The sequence below is a fragment of the Staurois parvus genome, unplaced genomic scaffold (genome assembly GCF_062004578.1).
Source record: "Staurois parvus isolate SC_StPar_1 unplaced genomic scaffold, SC_StPar_1.0 ptg000244l, whole genome shotgun sequence".
NCBI lineage: Eukaryota > Metazoa > Chordata > Amphibia > Anura > Ranidae > Staurois > Staurois parvus.
In genome coordinates, this window is record NW_028318040.1 from 6926075 (window position 1) to 6950105 (window position 24031).

General features: G+C 40.3%; 1 protein-coding gene across 1 annotated transcript in view; it reads left to right on the forward strand.

The window, feature by feature from the left end:
• Positions 1 to 24031, forward strand: part of LOC149459854 (NACHT, LRR and PYD domains-containing protein 3-like) — a 90931-nt gene that overhangs the window by 36995 nt on the left and 29905 nt on the right. The window lies entirely within an intron of this gene.

Sequence of the window (24031 nt, forward strand, 5' to 3'; positions counted from 1 at the left end):
AAATATCTTTTTTATTTTTTATATGTGATCATATACCCTGTGTTCTCTGCTGCATAAGGGGCTTAGAGAGGTGGGAGTGGAAAAACAGTACACCGATCTTCCCAGAAAATGGCTGTGCAAGGGAGGGTTGCGTGTCAGCACAAGTTTGCTCATTGGAGGACAGGCAGACTGTAATCCCAACACAGCCAGAAAACTGATCACACTGGAAAGGAGGTGCTTCCATGCCTAGCATGGTCAGTTTGCAGTAGGACAGCAGGGAAGACCAGGTATTTCACATCAAGGAAGCAATACAAAGAGAACAGGATACTTTTAACATAAGTATATGGTAAAACAGACACATATCAGCAAAATGAAATCTTGGGGTAACATATTTTTTAATGAGCACTGGTAATTTAGTGGTAAAATGTTATATTAAGTGACTCAATCAATAAACTGAAACATAAAATAAAAGCTGTCCCTTCATAGAAGAAATACTTTTCCAACTACGAAACGCCCCCCTAATGAAGAGAAATTGTCCCGTTAAGTCCCTTCAGAAACCAGCACTTCTGGGGCTGTCGATCTCCCACTACTACTACAATGGTTCCTCCTGTGCCATCTTTTTAAGTCTGCTGGTATTAAGATTTGCTGATATAACATGTGCATATGTTCACCAATATAACTATAGGGACATATAATGGTCCACATTATTATATTATATCCAGTTCTTTTTTGAGCATGTAATATGGAGTATGAACTATTTTTATGAATGAAAAGTGCACTGCACATGCATGGACCTGGTTTAAAAAATTATGATAAGAGGCTTCATGGCTTCATGGTTGATATCTTGCTGGATCTCAGACAGCTGCAGGGTGTGGTGGGGACAGTATTGGTGCTGCAGTTACACTTTAAGATGGACAATGTGGTTCATTGTGCGATTATTTGAATACTGTTGCCTTTTTTCTTAGTTGTTGTAGCTACCACTTGTACCATTCTCCAGGATGTGTTTTTAGATCGAGGTTTAAATTGAACCTCAGATTGTGGAAATGTGACAGCTACCATTGCTTATATCTCCATTCAGCAGCTTCTTTTGAGTAAATGACCTGCAACAAATGTACAGGTTAGCCATTCTGACTTTGCTGTTAGTTCACTGGTTGCATGCTTGACCCAGGTGACTTGGAAAATAATGAAAGCCAGAAGGAGCAGCTAATATTGTTGGAAGGAGATAGCTTCTCAGTACAGCTCTCCTTGAGTTTGTGATCACAGCTTGTCTGATCTTCTAACCTTTCGCTCTTTTATAATAACAGCCATTGACATGTATTGTATTGTTAGATCCAGTGGATAGAACATGTGAAATTTCTGTTACAACTCAGTCATGCCACTGTACTGGGAATCTTCAAGTGCTTTGTTAGCACGCTCTTTTAACTAATTAACTTTGACTGGTTTCCTGTTTGCTATTGTGGTTTCCTTACTTCTGGTTTTTCACTGCATTTTAGAATTGTCTATTCAAACATATTTCACGTGTAAGCAATGATAATAGAACAACTCCAAGGGGAGATGATCTGTAATCAAAACATAGAACACAAATGCACTGAATTGTGCAGATCATGTTCTTTTTTTATTAGTTATTGCTAATGAATAAAATGCACTCCCGAACACCAACTTGAAGCAGGCATTTAATGTAAAAAAAAACAAAAAAAATAAACAGCCAGCACAAAATCCCATTTCACAAAAGTCTCCAGTTCTAGCAGACTAGTCCAATACTCTCTGAAGAAGGGGAAGAGCCCTGAAACATGTTATTGGGGCATCCCCCACACTGTAATGGAGAACAACTAGGATCAGCCAGGCAGGGCTCCATGGTTTTTGATTTGTTCGGGAATACGGGTAAGAACGTGAAGAACTGCAATTTTGTACTGCATGTTTTTTTCATTACAATGCCTGCCTAAAGGACACATTTAGTACAGCACAGACATCCAAAGCAGTGTGCTTACACTGAAACACATGGAAACAGGACAGAGTGAAACAGCACACATTTAACCCTTTGATCGCCCCTCATGTTAACCCCTTCCTGCCCAGTGCCATTAGTGTCAGTGTTTTTTGTTAGCACAGATCACTGTATTGGTGTCACTGGGGATGTCAGTGACACCAAATCAGTTCCCCCCAGTGTCAGAATGCCCACTGCAGTCCCGTTATAAGTCGCTGATCGCGCCGTTACTAGTAAAAATATATTTTTTAAAAAGCCCAGTATATACTGCCATTTGTAAATGCTATAACTTTTACGTAAACCAATTAATTTACCCATATTGGGATTTTTTTTAGAAAAGACATGTAGCAGAATGCATTTTGGCCTAAATTTATGACAAAATCTGTTTATAAAACTTTTTTTACTGGACATGTTTAATGGCAAAAAGTCGAAAATATAGTTTTTTTTCTTAAAATTGTTGGTCTTTTTGTTTCTTTTTGTATAGCAAAAAAAATAAAAAACGCATAGGCGATCAAATACCACCAAAAGAAAGCTCAATTTGTGGGAAAAAAGGGACGTAAATTTCATTTGTGTGCAGCATTGCATGACCGCACAATTGTCAGTTAAAGTATCGCAGTGCCATAACGTAAAAAATGGCCTGGTCAGGAAGGGGGGTATATCCTCAGGAGGGCAAGTGGTTAAATTCTAAGGGACATTAATGCATTGGCATTAGCAGCCTGACAATAGATTTTTACTGGGATTTTATTACTGGATAATTACTGGATTATCTGGGATTTCTATTTTAAAACCTGGGCCCAATAGCGTTTACTTTCACTTCTTATGTTCAACGGGAGTTTAACCACTAGCCTGCCAGGCACTTATACCCCCTTCCTGCCCAGGCCAATTTCCAGCTTTCAGCGCTGTCACACTTTGAATGACAATTGCGCGGTCATGCAACACTGTACCCATATAAAATTTTTTGCATTTTTTGTGATAGATAGAGCTTTATTTTGGTGGTATTTAATCACCTCTGGGATTTTTATTTTTTCTTAAACAAACCAAAAACCACTGAAAATTGTGAAAAAAAAAGTTTGGCACTGATGGGCATTGACAGGCATCACTGATGGGCACTGAAAGGCAGCACTGATACATGGCACTGATATATGGCACTGACTGGCACTGATAGGCGGCACTGACTGGCACTGTTAGGCGGCACTGTCTGGCACTGTTAGGCGGCACTGACGGGCACTGATGCACACTGATAGACGGCACTGACTGGCACTGATAGGTGGCACTGACTGGCACTGATAGGTGGCACTGATTGGCAGCACTGATAGGTGGCACTGATTGGCATTGATAGGTGGCACTGACTGGCACTGATGGGTGACACTGAAAAACAGCTCAGATGGGCACTGATATGTGGCATTGATGTGCACTGGTAGGCACTGATATGTGGCATTGATGTGGCACTGATGGGCACTGGCACGTGGCACTTTTCAGCACTGACAGCTGGCACTGAGGGACACTGAGAGGTGGCACTTCTGGGGCCACACTGATCATCAGGGCACACTGATCATCAGTGCCCTGATGATCTGTGTACATGTCCCCTCTGAGGAATACCGATTACCGGCTCTCCTCTCCTCTCAAGCTGTCAGCGTGACAGCTCGAGAGGAGAGAAATGCCAATAACCGGCATTTCCCTGTTTACATGTGATCAGCTGTGATTGGACACAGCTGATCACATGACCGAGCCGACATCTTCGGCTCTTTCTGTGGATCGGTGATCCGCTATGTCCGAGGGACACAGCGCACCACGATCACTGCGCTGCGAGCTCCCTGAGCTGCCCATGTGCAGTGAGAACGTCATATGACGTCCTCCCAGAACGAGAGAACCACCTTGCACCCGTCATTGGACTAAATGGCGGGCGGGAGGTGGTTAAAGAGGTTGTAAAGGCTCAAGGTTTTTTTTTACCTTCATGCATAGGAAAGAACCTTCTATGTGCAGCAGCTCCCCCAGCCCCCTCAATACTTACCTGAGCTTCATCGAGATCCAGCGATGTGAACGACAGCCTCAGCAGTCCCAGGTCTCTGCCTCTTCATTGCTGAGACAGCAAGCAGGAGCCATTGGCTCCCATTGCTGTCAATCACAGCCAGTCAGCCAATGAGAAGAGAGAGGGAGGGGCCAAGTCATGGCTCCGTGGGTGAATGGACACATGGAGGCAGCGGGTGCCCCAGAGCATGCCCGTTATCCCCTCCCCCCAAAAAAAAATGAACCTTTAGAATCATGTGTCCCAGAAGACTATGGGGAGGGAGGACAACTTCCGCTTCTGATTGCCTAGGTGATCGCAGCGAAAGTGGGAGTGGGTACCTGTCAATTTCGGGTAAAGGTGCCTGTCTTTACCAGGGAGTGGGGGACCAGTCTTTAAAGTGGAACTTCCCCTTCCCTTTTGGGTGGAGATCCACTTTAAGTCTCTTGATGTAGCATAGTCTAACGATTTGGGACCAAAATATTCCACCAATCTTATCTTATCTGTATTCTGTCACGTACCTGCATGAGGAGCTCAAAATGACAAGGGTGGCCTCCTGCACATCTACTGTCCAAATAACTCTGTAAGTACAGACAGATCCTGCAAGGATGACAGAACTGCACAAGCACCTGGGTGCAGAAACTGGTAATCTGGAGGAACTGGATATGCAGAAGTAAAGCTTATAATACAGTGAGGATGCACCACATCCTGGGGAAACTGCAGAGCCCTGGAAAGGGGGGGGGTGTTCTTTTGCCACATGTAAAAGTGATCCAGCGACTTTTTAATCACTCAGATTGCTTTTACTTTTTACTATTCAACATCGCTGGCTGAAAACACTGATACAGTGGTCATGAGCTGCAGCTGTGGCCCCCAGTCTAACTACTTCAACCTGATGAGATACGAGTACATCCTATGGGCGGGAAGTAGATAAGTATTTTTACTCCAACAGCAAGTTCCTAAAACTTTGGGACCCCCAGATCCAGTATGCTATAACTTTATTAAACAACTTGTATCTCAGCTACCTATAATATCATATGCCCCATACCACCCCAGCCCCTTGTTATGATTCTACCTTCTCATTTCCCACCACAACCTCATTCTCCTACATAAATCCTTTAACTTTGTCCCACTTTATCATCCCATCATTCTTCGTTCTAATTTTCCAACCTTCTGTTCTGCTCTCATAGTTTTCTTAGGCTCTAAGCTTACTTTATGTTATATTGAACCCGAATATTCGTACACTGTGTTGTACATTCTTATGCAAAATTGATCCTATATGAGCATCAGTCTGTCAACTTTATTTTCCTCAAAGCAAATAAAAAATGGTGTTCCATTGAAAAAGGAACATTAGATATTTTTGGGGTGGGAGATGGAGACAAAAATTCAGTCCACGTCCTTGTGAAAAAGGTTTTACTGGTACCGCACCCCTAATTGAAAATGTAGTAAAATATGACCCAACCAGAAAAACTAATGGGGTTTAAAGGTACCAAACTATGTAAAAAAATGTCAATTATACAAACCGTATAAAACAATGTCAGTTATACAAAAAATATGAACAAAAGGTAAAAAAGAATTGAACATCGTTTATTAGGTTAAAAAACCAACATACGTATGATGGTTTTTTAACCTAATAAAAGGTGTTCAATTCTTTTTTACCTTTTGTTCATATATTTTGTATAATTGACATTGTTTTATATGGTTTGGTACCTTTAAAACCCCATTAGTTTTTCTGGTTAGGGTCATATTTTACTGCATAAAAAAGGAACCCTCTTCTTCCTAATGGTGGAAGTAAATTTGAAAGAATCTAAACACCTACAACCGTGCTTTAAAAATCGATAAGAGAATAATAATAGTGTATAGTAAGCGCTCATCTACAATGCAAAGCAGCTGAACATTATAGGAAAAACACATAAAAGTCCCAAAATACATAAATAAAAGAAATGCAGCGCTCTTAAAAAGTGAGTAAATATAATAATAAACACAGTCCGATGAAAACAGTGCTCCTTGATTCCCAGTGCACATGGTAGAATTTCACACTAACCAGAACGCGCATAGGTAATGCGCATGTGTATATATATATCCTGAAGATCTCCTCTCCACTCAGGTCTGGTCAGGAAAATAGCTGGGAAAGATGGAGATCCTACGCCCTCATGTGGTGAGAAAATAATCCGGCAGGTCAGAGCAGTATCAATCTGGATAAGCTTCCAAAGGAACTGGCACAGGAATCCCCAGGACTGCAAGGATGGAAGAAGCTCCTCACAGGAGACATAGGGAAGCACTCATAGTGTAGTAGGTAAAACTTTTATTCCAAAAAAACACAGGTGCATATTTGAGTATTACATAGCCAAGTATGAGCAAACACACTGACTCTTTAAGAAGTCAAAATGGCCGCCGGGCCTCCTCGTGGCCGTTTACACTAAGCCGCCGGTGCCACGAGGAGGCCCGGCGGCCATTTTGACTTCTTAAAGGGTCAGTGTGTTTGCTCATACTTGGCTATGTAATACTCAAATATGCACCTGTGTTTTTTTGGAATAAAAGTTTTACCTACTACACTATGAGTGCTTCCCTATGTCTCCTGTGAGGAGCTTCTTCCATCCTTGCAGCCCTGGGGATTCCTGTGCCAGTTCCTTTGGAGGCATATCCAGATTGATACTGCTCTGACCTGCCGGATTATTTTCTCACCACATGAGGGCGTAGGATCTCCATCTTTCCCAGCTATTTTCCTGACCAGACCTGAGTGGAGAGGAGATCTTCAGGATATATATATACACATGCGCATTACCTATGCGCGTTCTGGTTAGTGTGAAATTCTACCATGTGCACTGGGAATCAAGGAGCACTGTTTTCACCGGACTGTGTTTATTATTATATTTACTCACTTGTTAAGAGCGCTGCATTTCTTTTATTTGTGCTTTAAAAATCAACTGTGCTTTATGTTGTCTTCTAATTTCAATAAATACTGCACACAAGAATGGGTCACTTAAGAGCTTACTATCACAGATCAGGGAAGCCTACCTAGTTTCCACCTAAGAACTGTACTTGAATTACTTCCACCAGATCATCCCCTGCAGCTATCACCTCTTGTATCACCTCCCCTTCCATTAGATTGTGAGCTCCATGAGCAGGGCCCCTTATTCCTTCTGTATTGAACTGTATTGTAATTATACTGTCCCCTTATACTGTATATTGTAAAATGTTGGTGCTATATAAATCCTGAATAATAATAATAATAATAGGTGGCTTAATTCTTTAGGAGCAGACCGGCATAGAGGTGCAGTGAGGTGACTACAAAAGCAACCAGAGGAGGGATTTCTTAGGACTCATGCAATTTTGTAGACTTTTTATGTGCTTAGTGAACATTTCTTGTCGTCTTCCTGTTGCGAGGGAGTCGCGCGTGTCGTGAACAGCCTGCCACATAAGTGAATGGCTGAATGCAGATGTACTCTTGCAAATGCCAATATTTCACTACCATTTATGGTGTACATATAATTATTTATGTTGCAGGCATTTCTGTGGGAATGTTACTCTTTGAGCTCTTTCACAGGGAGTCGGTAAAAACAGGTGGCTGAGCTGTGGTTTTACTGCTCCCCTGCTGCCCACCCGAATTCTAACATTACAGCCTGACAGGACAGTGCACATGCCACGACCAATAAGTTCTACTTGGCAGCCACTGCATTTTTAACTTGGGCTGCAGAGTTTGCAAGGCTGAACCTTAACAATAAGCCAATTTTAAAAAAAAATGAAAAACAGATGTCAGAAAGTAGAAGTAGAATCTCATAAATGCCTCTCAGTCATTACTGTACAACCCTCATTAAAGTGACTCTAAAGAAAATATTTTTTTTTAAATTAATTTTTAACTTGGGCTGCAGAGTTTGCAAGGTTGAACCACCTGTCAAACTCACCCTTTAAGATCCATGGGACCGCACCTTAACTATGAGCCAAATTAAAAAGAAAAAGAGAAACAGATGTCAGTAGTAGCAGTAGCACCTCCTGAACAGGGGCGGACTGACAACTCATGGGGCACCCGGGCAATAGGGGATCATGGGGCCCCTGTGTCCTTGCCCAAACTCAAAAAAGCCTATGAAAAAGGTACCAGGGGCATCTCATGAGGCCCCCTAATGACCCCGAGCCCTCGGGCAGTGCCTGAGTTTCCAAATGGTCAGTCCGCCTCTGCTCCTGAATGCCTTTGCTGTACAACCCTCTTAAAAAGTTATTCTAAAAAAAAGATTAAAACAGTTTTTTTTATACTTACCTCCTCTGTGCAATGGTTTTGCACAGAGCAACCCTCAATCCCCTTCTTTTTTTGGTCCCTCGCTGGTGGTCCTGGCTCCCCCCCCTGCTGAGCGCCCCCAATAGCAAGCCTTTTGCTGTGGGGGCATTCACGCAGGCTCACTCCCGAGCCACACTCTGTATGTCCATTCACACATGAAGCGTGGCTCTTCTCCTGCCCCTGCTTGCTCCTCTCATTGGCTCACTGGCTGTGTTTGACAGCAGCAGGAGCCAATGGCTCTCACTACTACTATTTGAGCCTATGAGGAGAGAGAGACCCCAGAAAGCTGCTGCTGCTCTCATGCACATTGCTGAATCAAGATTGGGCTCAAATAAGTTTTTTTTGGGAGGGGGGGAGCTGCACCAAGAAGCATTTTTACCTTAATGCATAGAATGCATCAAGTTAAAGCAACCTTGATTCTTTAGAACCACTTTAAACCGATCCAACACAGATTACATTTCAGAGGGCAGTAAGATTACAACCCTTTGTGTCTACTTTTCCATAGACCTGGACAAAATTTCTCATGAATTTTTCTATATAAGATGCAATATTATATTGTCTAGCAAAATATTTTGATACATTTGAGATGCTGGATGCTGTGGTATAGCACTTGCTGAAAATCTACTCATCTACATATTAACTTTCCTTACCTAAAAATAATGTACTTTTATTTCTATTTAAATTAACATGCTTTGTTCAATTATAATGTGTTCTGCAGCATGACAGCGCATTATATTTTAGCTGATAGCATGATAAGCTATAGAATAAATGTAGTCACTTTATGTTTGGCCTGTAGTACACAAAGATTCCACTGGGTGGTGCACACTACCTGTCCATAAAGTGTTTTTCTGTATTGAACTGTGAATAGACTGACGTAAGCAGTAAAGAAAAGTACTGACCATACATTAATTAGTAACAAGGTCTAGGTGAAAATTCACAGATTTATTTGGACTTTTTAACATTATTCCAAAGTAATAAAGCTGTGTTACAACTATCTATAGAATTAATTAACCATCACTGTGCACAATAAAAGAGCCCTAGGGGCTAAAAGAGACCCTGTTTGTCACCAGATTCAACTTTCAGATTATTATTATTATACAGATTTTATATAACACCAACAGTCTGCGCAGTGCATGAGTGCAGTTACAGTACCATTTAATACAAGAGGGATCAGAGGTCCCTGCTTATTAGAGCTTACAATCTAAGAGGGAGGGTCAAGTGATACAAAAGGTAAAAGCTGTGGGGGCTGAGCTAACGGAAAAAATAAAAGTACAGGTGTTAGGTGGGGGCACAGAGGCTTCTCTGAAGAGGAGGGTTATCAGGGATCGTCTAAAAGCAAACAGTAGGAGATAGCCTGACAGATTGGGGTAATGGAGTTCCATAGGATGGGAGAGGCTTGGGAAAAGTCCTGCAGCATAAAAGGAGCTCTGCTTATTAAAGCTTATAATCTAAGAGGGAGCGTCAAGTGATACAAAAGGTAAAAGCTGTGGGGGCTGAGCTAACGGAAAAAATAAAAGTACAGGTGTTAGGTGGGGGCACAGAGGTTTCTCTGAAGAGGAGGTTTTTCAGGGATCGTCTAAAAGCAAACCGTAGGAGATAGCCTGACAGATTGGGGTAGGGAGTTCCATAGGATGGGAGAGGCTCTGGAAAAGTCCTGCAGCATGGAAGTAGGTCTGCTTATTAGAGTTTACAATCTAAGAGGGAGGGTCAAGTGATACAAAAAGTAAAAGCTGTGGGGGATGAGCGGAGAAAATAAAAGTACAGGTGTTAGGTGGGTGCACAGAGGCTTCTCTGAAGAGGAAGGTTATCAGGGATTGTCTAAAAGCAAACAGTAGGAGACAGCCTGACAGATTGGGGTAGGGAGTTCCATAGGATGGGAGAGGCTCTGGAAAAGTCCTGCAGCATGGAAGTAGGTCTGCTTATTAGAGTTTACAATCTAAGAGGGAGGGTCAAGTGATACAAAAAGTAAAAGCTGTGGGGGATGAGCGGAGAAAATAAAAGTACAGGTGTTAGGTGGGTGCACAGAGGCTTCTCTGAAGAGGAAGGTTATCAGGGATTGTCTAAAAGCAAACAGTAGGAGACAGCCTGACAGATTGGGGTAGGGAGTTCCATAGGATGGGAGAGGCTCGGGAAAAGTCCTGGAGCATGGAAGGAGGTCTTGGAAGGAACAAAGAGAATGATTAGGTTAGGCTAGGTAGATCTGAATCCTTTCAGAAGTACAGCAATATTTCTGTCTACTGTTTTCCCCACATTTTATTAAAGAGTTAGTTCACCTATACTGACTTTTTCCAAAAACATTGCCAAGCATTACAGCTCTCTCATTACATGACTATGCAGTGCTCTGTTTTTTTTAAAATAATGCTTATCTTTTTCAGCTGCTCATTTCATTGCCTTCCCCTCTCTGTCCTGCAGATGGGAATATAAACCGAGTGTTGGATGTGTCACCCAAAAAACTCACAAATGGGCACTCAGCTTTGTTCTTTAACCAAGCATGCACATTCCATTTTCTTTCACACTTGCAGAGTGCTGTGCTGGGGGAGAGAGCAGACTATGCATGCGTGGGTAGGAAATCAAGCCGAGTGCTATTTTGTGATTTTGTGGGGTCGCTCATTCAATGCTCAGTACATCCGTCCATCCACAGTTAAAGGTCAGTTGTAAACGAAAGTGCATCCGCTGTGCCACTGTTTAAATCACTCTTTAGATGTCTGAGCTGGCAGATCTAGCTGCTGTGTGAGCCAAATCCTGCTCCTGTTGAGAATTGTATACAAAGATGTGGCCTTTGTTTGCACATGCCCTTTAGCTGTCTGTGAGGAATGTGCATTCCTGGAGCAGACAGTGACCCTGAAAATGCTTCCAGTGGCTTGCCTTTTAAAGTAGGCCCAAAGCACAGGGGGTGAATGGATTGTTATGATGATGACAGTTTAATGCCTTTGTAACCTTTGAAGTGTGAAGCAGCAGTCAATGATATTCTACTTTGTTCGTTATCACGTTGTGGCTATGTCAGTTTATTTGTAGTTAATTAACAGGAACAGGTAATGGGCTTGTCTATATTTTATTTTAATTTGGTAAGAACTAAATACGTAACAAAATACAAAAATATATTTACTTTAAATATAAAATATTGCATATGAATGCAACAGGCCTTGTTATGTCGGATGTGACAAAACACGTAGGGTGTAGTCATCACTCCTGGCATCACTAGGCACACTGTCACCAGGAAGTGATTGATGTGAATCCCCGGAATGGTATTACAGATAAGCTCTTGTTGTTTTATTATGTGAGTGGCTACTACTTTTGTAATAAAATATTTCATATATGGTTTTAAACTATGTTGGTGTCACCAGTCTTTTTTATATGTTATGGCTGACCATCCCATTCTATCTGATGTGGATTGGTAATTCTCAGTGGAGACTTGAAGGTGGCATCTGGTCCTTAACCACTCCAGTGGATTTACCCCCTTCCTGACCAGGCCATTTTTTGTGTTACGGCACTGCGTTACTGACAATTGCGCGGTTATGCAATGCTGCACCCAAATTAAATTTATGTCCTTTTTTTCCCCACAAATTGAGCTTTCTATTGGTGGCATTTGATCGCATGTGCGGTTTTTATTTCTGCGCTTTAAAAAAAAGACTGACAATTTTGAGAAAAAAAAACAATATTTTTGACTTTTTGCTATTAAACATGTCCAGTGAAAAAATTTAGAAAATCAAATTTCATCATAAATGTAGGCCAAAATGTATTCTGCTACATGTTTTTGCTAAAACAAATCGCAAATACGTGTAAATTAATTGGTTTACGTGAAAGGTTTAGCATTTACAAATGGCGGTATAGATACTGGAATTTTTTTTATTTTTAAAATTTTTTTACTAGTAATGGCGATGATCAACAACTTATAGCAGGACTGCGGTGGATATTCGGTCACTGTGTGGAACGGACTTGGTGTCACTGACATCCCCATTGATCAGTGCTAATAAAAAGCACTGACACTGTACTAATGGCACTGGGCAGGAAGGGGTTAACATGATGGGTGATCAAATGGTTAACTGTGTGCAGGGAGTGTTTTACTAGGGGGCAGTATGTTGGTGCTTTACTGTAAGCACACTGCTTTGGATGGCTGTGCTGTGCAAAAAAGGGTCATTTGGGGGGCATTTGTACTGTCCTGGCATTTTAAGTACCTCAAGAAACGAGACAGACCATCAGTACATCTGGACTGATCAATTTTCAAATACTATACTGTATATATACCATAGTTTGTAGATGCTATAACTTTCACACAAACCAATTAACCTCTCTCCAACCACACTATAGCCGATATATGGCTACAACATGGCTCTCCACTTCTGGGAGGGCATCCCTGGAAGTCCTCCCGTGCATCCCCTGGAGCTTGCATCAGGAGCTCTCTGTGACTGATGTGTCCCTTGGACACGGTGCATCATGGATCAGGACATGGGCTCTCTGATTGACTTTCCTGATCATGTGATGGCTATGTCCAATCACAGCCATCACACAATGTAAACAGAGGCACATGTGTCTGTATTGGCTCTCCTTCAGAGAAATTTTATGGTGCAGTTACACACAGATCCCACACAATGCAGCCATTGTCACAGTGCACCAAGCACCATCTGTCAGCATCCAAGTGCACATCACCATCTGTACCAATGTCCCATCAACATCTGTACCAGTGTCCCATCAACATCTGTCACAGTGTACCAGTGCACATCAACATCTGCATAAGTGCCCCTTTGCAACATCAACACCTGCCAGTGTCCCACTGCAACATCAATATCTGTTGGTGTCCCTAATGGATGTCAACAACTGTCGGTGTCCCAGTGGACCATCAACATTTGTTGGTGTCCCTATTGGACCACCATTATCTGTCCATGTCCCCAGTGGATCATCTGTCCATGTCCCCAGTGGATCATTAACATCTGTCCCAGTGTACCAGTGGCCTGCCAACATTTGTTACAGTGTTCCAGTGCACAAAAACATATGTCACAGTGTATCAGTGTCCTATGAACATATGTCACATTGTACCAGTGCACAAAAACATCTGTCACAGTGTACTAGAGTTCCATCAACATCTGCAATAGTGTCCAATTGCAACATCAACATCTGCTGGTGTCCCTAGTGGACCATCAACATCTGTCAGTGTCCCTAGAGGACCTTCAACATCTGTCGGTGCCCTTAGTGGACTATGAACATCTGTCAATGTCCCTAGTGGACAGTCAACATCTATCAGTGTCTCAAAGGACCGTCAAGATCTGTCTGTTTCACTAGTGGGTGTCAACATCTGTCAGTGTCCAGGTGGATCTTCAACATCTGTCGATGTCCCTGATGGACTGTCAACTTCTCTCGGTGTCCCCAGTGAACCATCAAGATCTGTCAGTGTCCCAGTGCACATCAACATCTATTACAGTGTCCCAGTGCACAACATCTGCAATATTGTCACCGTGGACCATTAACATCTGTTAGTGTCCCAATGGACCATCAACATCTGTCAGCATCCCAGTGCAGAACATCTACAATAGTGTCCCAGTGCACATCAACATCTGTCACAGTGTCCCATTGTACAACAATATCTGCAGTAGTGCCCCAGTGCACATCAACATCTGTTGGTATCCCCAGTGCACATCAACATCTGCAGATGTCCCTGTGAACCATCAGCATCTGTTGGTGTCCCAGTAGACATCAGTATCAGTCCCAGTGTCCCAGTGCACATCAACAAAATGACATGTTCAAAAGACTCATTGTGCCTCACAGAAAATACATTGGGGTGTTTGCTTTCCAAAATGTGGACATTTTGTGGGTTTTTCTATTGACCTGATGCTCCAGGGCCTTCAAATGTGTAGGTAGTGAGGAAATTAGATGTCATTTATGCTCCTTGAAAGCCCAGAGTTGCTTCTTCGATTTTGGGCCCCTCTATGTGGCTAGGCTGTGAAATCTCACTCACCCTTACTTGGGAGGAGTAGCAGAATGCGTTTTGGTGTGTAATTGCAAGAATTCCTATGCCGTATGTGTTAGAAATAGGTTGTTAAAATGACAATTTTGTGGAAAAAAAACACATTTTATTTATTTTTTAAATTTTTCAAAGAATTATGGGAAAAAATTATAATTTCAAAAAATTCACAATGCCTCTTATTAAATCTCTCGGGATGTCTACTTTGCAAAAAGGGGTAATTTGGGGAGCATTTGTACTGTCCTGGCATTTTAGGGCCTCAAGAAAAGAGATTTACGAGGATATTTGAGGTTGTCAGTACATCAGGATTGATCAATTTTTATATATATATATGGACCATAGTTTGTAGACTCTATAACTTTCACACAGACTAAATAATACACACTGATTTGGGCGATGTTTACCAAAAAAAATGTAGCAGATTAAATTTTGGCTTAAAATTGTGAAGAACAATTATTTATTTGCAATTTTGTTTTACAGAAACTAAGAAAAATGCATTTATATAGAAAAAGTCAAAAACTCAGTGGTGATTACATACCACCAAAAGAAAGCTTTATCTGCCTCAATTCTGCATGACTGAGTAATTGGTATTCAAATTCTGAAACTGCTGAAAGCTAAAAATTGACTTAAGCAGAAAGGGGGTGAAAATGTCCAGTATTAAAGTGGTTAATATACACTTATTGGGATTTTTTTTTCTTACAAAAGACATGTAGCAGAATATATAGATAGATAGATAGATAGATAGAGATAGATATATTATAACAGAAAGTACCAAATATTGTTATTTGCATGACCAAGCAATTCCCAGTTAAAATAGTGTAGTGCTGAATAGCTAAAAATGCCCTGGTCATGAAAGGGGTAAAACTTTGTGGCTAAGGACAGCTGTCTGGCTTATACAAAGCAAGATAGACTGTTGTTATATTAATCATCTCTGAATTATCTGTACCAAGGCTCCTGTCATTGTATTGTGCAGTAATTAAAGTGTAACTAGAGGACAAGCTTTTTTTTTTATTTTGAATACAGCAAGGGAGGTTTCTAACAGTTGTTTTTTTTTTGCCATCTGTGTCCCATCTCTGTCCCATTGGGGAGATGTTCTATAGCCAAAATAGATAGTAAGAGGAAATCTCTCCAAAGTGAGGGAATCTCAGTGTATCACCAGGGTCACCATACTCAGGAGTGGCAGAATGTATTGTGAGGTGTAATTCTAATTAAGCCTATGCTATGTGTTAAATTTCTTATTAATTGACAACTTTGTGTAAAAGAATACATTTTCATTTTCTTTTGACATTTTCCAAAATCTTGTGGCAACAAATGACATTTTCAAGACTCACTATAACTTTCAGAAAATACATTGAGCTGTTTGTTTTACAAAATGTGGTAATTTTGTTGGTGTTTCTCCTGTTCTAATACTTAAAGGACTCAAGAAATATGAGAATTAGTCAGGAAATTAGATGCATAGTTATTGTTCATTGAAAGCCCAAAGGTGCTCCTTGGATTTTAGACACCTTGATGCATCTAGGCTGTGAAACAATCTCACATATGTGGCATTTCTCAATTTTCCAAAAAACATTGTGCCAAAATATTACAACTTCCAAAAATTCACAATGCCTTTTACTAAATACCTTGGACTTTCTACTTTTCAAAAGGAGGTCATTTTGGGGGTATGTTTAAAATGTCCTTACATTTTAGAGCCTCAAGAAATAAGATAGTAAGCACAATAGGATTGATCAATTTTCAATTACATATACCATGGTTTGTAGACTCTATAACTTTCACACAGACTAAATAATATACACCTATTTTCTTTTTTTCACCAATGAAATGTAGCAGAACATATTTTGGCCTAAATTTTATTCTAAAAATTATTTATTTGCAAAGTTGTATAACAGAAACACATTTTCAGTCTTTATTCCTTTATATAGCAAAAAAAAAAAAAAACAGTAGTGATTTATAATCACCAAAATAAAGCTCTATCTGTCTCAAAAATGTTACAAATTTCATGTGGGTACAGAGTTGCATGGCTGAGTAATTGTTATTCAAAGTGTGACAGCACTGAAAACTGAAAAATGGCCTAGGCAGAAAGTGAAACAGTCCGATCTTCAAATGGTTAATAGCAGTTTGCTTGTTTCTCAAAAGTTTATTGCTATACCATACAGTAACTAGGCACTGAATTGGCACTGAGCCCAGTGAAAAATTCTAATTGGAAAAATGATTTTGCAAAAAGAAATACAATATCAAAATAGAAAAAATCTAAAGTTACAGTAAAAGCATATAGAATAATCAAAAACAATGCATATAACTTTACAAGTTGAAACTGTTTTGTCTAGCCTTATTAAAAATACCATGACTAGAGCTTATGCAAGAAAACATTTTGGCCTGGGTGAACTGATATCACATCTGCATTGCTGGTTGTACAATAAATACAATAAAATGTGCTTCTTGTGTATTTTTATCCCATTCTTTACCCACTGTGTTTCTATGGTGACGCAGCCTCTGTACAAATGTCTCTGCAAACAATTTTTTTTTCATGTTTTAACCTCTCTCACTTTATTTTCTCACTTCTAAAAATACACAAATAAAAGTCAATCTTTTAAGTCCAGCAAATTTACACATGCAAACACTCTGATAACTACAAATGTTCAGTTTTGTTGTTGGTTTCCAAAATATACAATATGTCCTGGATGCCAGGTACACCTGTACCAGAAGAGAATCTCTGCTGTAACATATTAACATGCTAGTGGACCTAAAGGAAGTATCTGACAATTATGACATATAAGGCTCTTTAAAGCGGACTTCCACCCAAAAAAAAAAAAATTAAGTCAGCAGCTAAAAAAACTGTAGATGCTGACTTTTAAAATACAGACACTTACCTGTCCCTTGGTCCAGCGCTGTGTTCACCACCACTGATTTCACCATCCGTCTTCTCTCCCTGGCGCTAGCATCTTCAGTGTGGGCACCTGACTGTGACAGCTTACGGCTTCACAGGCGGGTGCCCACTGAGCATGAGCGAGAAGTGCTGTGCTTTGTGAATGACCCCGTAGTCTTCTGGGAGCTGTCACGTGTCCCAGAAGACTACAGGGAAGGAGGGGCGATTGCAGCGGAAGTGGGAGCAGGTACCTGTCAAATTCAGGTACCCGCTCACCCCTGCTCCCCAAAGGTGCCAATCCTTAATGGGGAGTGGGGGACAAAGGCTGAAAGCGGAAATTCCCCTTTTGGGTGGAGCTCCGCTTTAATGTCTTAGTGGTCCAAAAAATGCATGCTTTATAGGCAATCCCTTTACAGAATTATTAGGCTAGATCTGCAGTATTCAGGTCAGATAGTGACATATTACATATTGAGTAGGTACTGGAAGTGTTCAGAGAGCACACCATAGTAAACTCAACTTCAGATATGTGTCAGGAGGTGGTAGAAAAATAACTTCAGAATCCAAAATGAGTAAAAGCCTTTTTTTACTGTGAAATAATACACTCTGATTTGGTATTCTAGATTATTAACCTGGTAGGTCTCTCAGTATGAAAATAAAGTCTAGTAAAATGCTTAAACTGGTCATTACAATATTTGTTTTAAGCATTTTACTAGACTACACTCTATTTTTAATTTATTGATTATAGAATTGCCTGGTGTCTCCCTGTGAAATAGCTACCTACTAAAAATGCTTACAAACTGTGCATGGTGTCAGTACACTATTTCAGTTTTTTTGTGTGAAATAATACACCCTAGTTTTTGTTAAGTGATAAAATATTCTTTGTCTCTCTCTATGAATTGATTGATAAAGCTGTTTTTATACTGTCAATTTCTGTTTCTCTTTCATTGGGTTCCTTGGGTGAGACTTCAAAATCCTTTGAAACATTTGTGTCCACCATTTTCATTATGCTAGCTAATAGCCCAGACAAACAGTTGAGATCAAATCAAAAAGCTGTTAAGAGAACCATGTGCAGATAACTCCAAGAGAATTCATTGTCATCAACCTTACCATTTCCATGCTCTGATCATGGAAGGAAGACATTAAAAAATAAATAAACAAATAAAGCAAAAATGTAAAAGGGGTGCTTTGGAGTGCGCTTCTGTTGTGATGAGGTGCCACACACAGGGGCAGTGTTGCCTGTTTTAGCAATAAGAAACCAAAATCACCTTGTAGGAGGGAAGTCAGCCAATGCCTTTTGGTTTCCCCCCTGGCAGTTTTGCCTCTAATGCAGGGAGGCAGACACCATATTTAATAAATGGCTAACAAGGAAAGAAATAGGAGGTGCTTGAAAGACACAACAAAGGGCAGCTTTGACTGTATTAGAAAAATAGGTCAAACCAAAGCCACCTAGGAAAAGGGCAACCAGCCTTAAGTTATACCCCTTTGATATGCCTAGCGTACCTTTTGGTATTGTGGGTTTGAAATGTTTTTGTGCAATCTGTTTTAACAGTGTATTAGTTTTGAAGACAATTCAATGTGGTACTGTGAAAAACGAAGCTTGCACACTAAACTATGAAACTGTTGTGCCACTGCCCATTTTGTACAAAGTTGAGGGTTCAAGCTTTATTTTTTAAGAGTACACATTCATATAGCTTTTAGATCTGTTGTGACCACTACTTTTGCAGGTCAATTCAGTTCTATTATTACTGGAATTAAAAAAACAGGTATCACTAAATTTACCTAAAAAGCAATTTTTTTCAAACCTAGTTCCATAGAGGTACACAGAGGATAGCTTTCTAACAATGCTTAAAGTGTTACTAAACCCACAACAGTAAAATCAGTCTGTATATGCAGTAAAACATGCTTGTTATACTCACTGTGGAACATAAGCGGTTAATCTTATGCATTGTGTATTCCTTGCTCCTCCTCTTGTTAAATGTCCACGTCTTATCTCCTGATAAGACAGACTGAACCCATAGCCATTCTGCACATGCTCAGTTTAGTGTGTATTGCTAGAGAGGTTTTTTTGTTCTTGGGAGAGTGCATGTGCTCAGCACAAGGCCAATCAGCATTGTCGAAACAGAGGGTCAGGGGTTTTGCATCCTCCTTGAGAAGAAAGAAAACTCCTCCTACAAGCTTTAACCAGTGCTCTACTGGACACTGATATAAGTCACAAGACTGTTCTAACTGCTGATGAGAAAAGGCATTTAGCAGTTTATATTTACTAAAATAATTGCACTCCCATGTTCTGAGTTCTGTGGGAGACCAGATATAGTGAATGTAGGGTCCTGGGTTTAGTAACATTTTAAGGTTGACATCCCATAGTATCTGCTCTTGACTATTTTTAAATATTTAATGAATGGCAAGTTTGCATAATATAACCATTAGTTTTACAAATAGACAAATTGTCCATTACAACTGCCTAAAGCAGATTTTTTTTTTACAGGATTATCCCCAAAATGTGTTAATGTATACAGTATATGAAAACAAATTTGTGTGGATTGTGTGTTCAAGTAAATACTGAACAATATTCTGTAAAGTATTTTTCTTTCTATGGTCCTATGGTCTATAAATAAATCATTTTTCCTTTAGAGGTTCTTTCCTTGAACTTACGTCTGCTTGCAGTACCCTCATTTTCCCTGCAATATTTCTTTTAATGGTCTATCATTAACAGGAATACCTGCTGATATTTTGCAGAGAAGCAGCTAGTTACCAATATGGTCTTCCCTCTTTTTAATAGAATATATAGAACTATCTTTTCTTTTATTTTAAAATTGATAGCGCCCTGTCATTCTACTATATTTACTAGTAAGGCTGTTGACGTTTTTGCCAAGAACAAGATGACATGATCAAGGCTAAGGGTACAGTGTCCCTAGCTTTTCTTGCCCTTAGCCTTAGAGCTTATTACATGATTTATGTTAGTAAAGTTAAAAGGTTGCTTTGGACATAACAAGCCAAATGTACACACAGCATACATATCAACAGTCTTTGACTAAGAGGATCCTGAACATGGTAAAATGCATGAAAATCAATCACTTTGCCTAAAGAGACAAATCAAGTACAGGAATAACAAAGAATGTATAAATCATTTTCAAAAGGAGATTTTTTTCTATCAGCAGTTGTAAAATTCATGTAAACGATCTATGGTTATTAATACAACATTTACATTATGTTTTAAAAAAGATATATTAGCTCTGATGGATATTGCAAAGATACTTCCTTTACAGAATAACCTGTGATATCTTCACTATAAAACAAGGGATATTTCGATTCATCTTGCTTATTGGCAAGTGTCTTTTTTTTTTTTATACTAACCAAAATAGTGGGAATATTAATTCTATGGTTTCCTGTATAGGCCTCATACTTAACTTATACTTTCTGTGATGATTATAGAGGGATATAGAGGGTCATTTGATGCTCTCTTGTTGTTGTCAGCACTATGTGATGGATATCTGACCACCTTTGTTCTTCCAATGGGTCACGCCACTAAAACTTTGGACCATGCAGCCTCATCTTGGATATCATGATTCTATGATGGCTCTGATTAATATTGATTGCTTAATTCCCTTGTAAGTACCATAATGGTAATGATATCAATGTCATTGACTAGCTTTCTGTATATAAATTATCACTCATTCTTATGTGTTTATCTAGAAATCTTTCTTGTATTTATGCTCCCTGAAGAAGATCAAAAAAGTGGAATTATAGAAATGCGTCAGAGTAAATTTTTGGGAATTTTGTTTTTCTGTAAAGGAAGTATCTTTGCAATATCCATTAGAGCTAATATATCTTTTTAAAAATAATATGTATCTTTCGCAAGTATGTCTATGTAATAAAAGCAAATGTTTTAAAAAAATGTTCTTTTGAGTATATGTGTAATGACATGGTTGCTGCATTAACCACAAGCCTACCGGGCACTTATATCCCCTTCCTGCCCAGGCCAACTCCCAGCTTTCAGCGCTATTGCACTTTGAATGACAATTGCGCGGTCATGCAACACTGTACCCAAATTAAATTTTTATAATTTTTTTGTGACAGATAGAGCTTTCTTTTGGTGGTATTTAATCAACTCTGAGTTTTTTATTTTTTCTTAAACCAAAAACCACAGAAAATGTAAAAAAAAAAAAAATTTCTTAGTTGTTGTTATAAAATTTTGTAAATAAGTGATTTTTCTCCTTCACTGATGTGCACTAATGAGGCTGCACTGATAGGCTGCACTGATGGACACTGATAGGTGGCACCGATGGGCACTGATGAGGAGGCACTGGTAGGTGGCACTGATGGGCATTGACAGGCATCACTGATGGGCACTGAAAGGCAGCACTGATATATGGCACTGATAGGTGGCACTGTTAGGCGGCACTGACTGGCACTGTTAGGCGGCACTGACTGGCACTGATAGGTGGCACTGATCCTCAGGGCACACTGATCATCCATGCCCTGATGATCTGTGTACATGTCCCCTCCGCGGAAAGCCGATTACCGACTCTCCTCTCCTCTCGAGCTGTCAGCGTGACAGCTCGAGAGGATAGAAATGCCGATAACTGGCATTTCCTTGTTTACATGTGATCAGCTGTGATTGGACACAGCTGATCACATGACCGAGCCGATATCTTCGACTATTTCCGTGATCGGTGATCTGCTGTGTCGCCGCGCTGCGCACTCCCTGAGCCACGCATGCTCGGTGAGAATGGGACAACGTTATATGACGTTCTTCCAGAATGAGAGAACCACCTTGCGCCCGTCAAATTACTATATGGCGGGTGGGAGGTGGTTAAAGTGCCATAGGGGGAATCTTCATTTGAATTTATGTTGGGGACAAGCAGCTAGATACTCGACTCTTTGTGATGATTAATACAACATTTTGAAATAAAAATAGATTGAAACCAGATCCAAAGATAATGTTTAATTTTTTTTGTATTGGATAGAGCGCAGAAGATTTAGAAACTCAAACTTTTATTGACACAGTCTGTGTACCAGTAGGGCAAATTTTCTCTCAGTTTCTGGTAATACAGGAAAAGGTGGTAAACTCTCTTCAATGGGGACACAGACAAAAATAAGGGGAGGAAGCGTTAAAACATCTAACAATGCATCTACCATTCATGCCTTTCTGTCTTAATTACAAGGGAGAAGCAGCACAACAAGCCAGTCAGATGTGCTGCAGTGCTCATGTACTATTAAGGGACATTCTGATTGAAGCAGAGAGCAAAGTGATCTTGAGATGAAATCATAATTTTGCTGCCTCGCATTTTAGTGTCCAGTTACAGACTGTGGGAGGGACAAAACCTGCAAGTGTTATTTACCACAGTAGAGAAATATCAGATCTCCTGACCTGCCAGACAGGACTGTGCTATGTGACAGAACTGTGTAAATTCCAGAAATGGGTGGTAGGTAAACCAGCTTTGTTAAATGTATTTCATTGGTGTATTGTGCTTTTTGCCTTAAAGTGATTGTAAACAAATTGTTTTTTAATAACAAACGTCATACTTACCTGCTCTGTGCAATGGAGGAATCCCCCTCTTCTCTGGTCCCCTGCAACTGCTCCTAGCAACTCCCCTCCGCAGAGTTCCCACCATAGGAAAAAGTATTTCAAGAACAGGTCTAAAGCTTTATTAAGTGATCCCATCATAGTTGCAAAAAGTGACATTTTGGAGCCTCGCAGGACCCCTCCATCAGGCATGTGATAAAGCTTGCTATGGGGGCACTCATGCAGGGTTGCTCCTGAGCTAGCTCTGTGTGTCTATAACAGGTGACTTGACCCCACCCAACACTCCCTCATCACTGGCTGGTATTGATAGCAGCAGGAGCTAATGGCTCCTCTGTTGTCTATAAGCCAATGAGGAGGGGGAGAGCCTAGAGAGCCACTGCTCTCATGCACAGCACAGGATCAAGACTAGGCTCAGGAAAATATAAGGGGTGGTTGAAGGGGGAGCTGCATGCAGAAGGTTTTTTACTGTAAAGGGTAAGTTCATCTTTTGGAACATGTTATATGTTCCACCCATTATTAGGGGGGTGGAACATGCTTGAGGTGATTGTAGCCGTATTAGTACATTTGCGACAGGAACAATTGAGTACTGTCCATGATACTTTTTTTATTTGCACTAACATACAATTGTGAGGACAAGCTTTCAGGGAATGTCCCCTTCTTCAAGGTCTAAGCAGTACTGAAACAAAGATTTAGCAGAATGTTAGAAGAGATGTAGAAGGGAAAAAAAAACAGAGATAAGACACAGCAAAAGCAAAGTCTGGGGGGGGGGGGAGATAACACTAGCCGAGGCAGTCATGCTTGAGCTGATAGTCATAAAGTCAGGCTGTTATCTCTTGTGTCAAATAGAATTATCATTCTTAGTTCAAAAGTTTTTCTTTCCTGAATGGATTTGAAATTTCATTTAAGAACTAAAATATTGAGGTCTCCCATTGTGTGGTCTGGGTGTGCAAAAGTCATCTTTATGTTCCTTGATGGTATGTCTGTGCAAATTCATCCTTGTTTGCAACTTCTGTCCTGTTGCGCCAACATAAGATCCTTTGTTACATTTTCTGCACTGGATAAGGTACACAACATTACTGGAGGTGCAGCTGTATGATCCGGAGATATTGAAGATCCCTTTTGAGTGTCTGACACTTTTTGATGGATTGATTTGGTTGCACAGTTTGCAGCGTTTCTTATTGCAGGGTTTGCTTCCATTATTTGTGACATCATTATCAGAAGGAAGTTTCCTACTGATTAGTTTATTTCTGAGGTTGGGGGGTTGTCTAAAAGCTAGTATTGGTGGTTACTGGAATATTTCTTTCAGAGTTCCATCCTCTGTTATGATGGGTTGTCTAGGTAGAGTGGAACATGTAACATTGTGCTGCTCCTGCAGCTCTCTCCCTGATCCTCCCACCCCTTCCCCTGACAGAGGGTTGGGGATTTGCTCCCCGCACCCACTTTCACA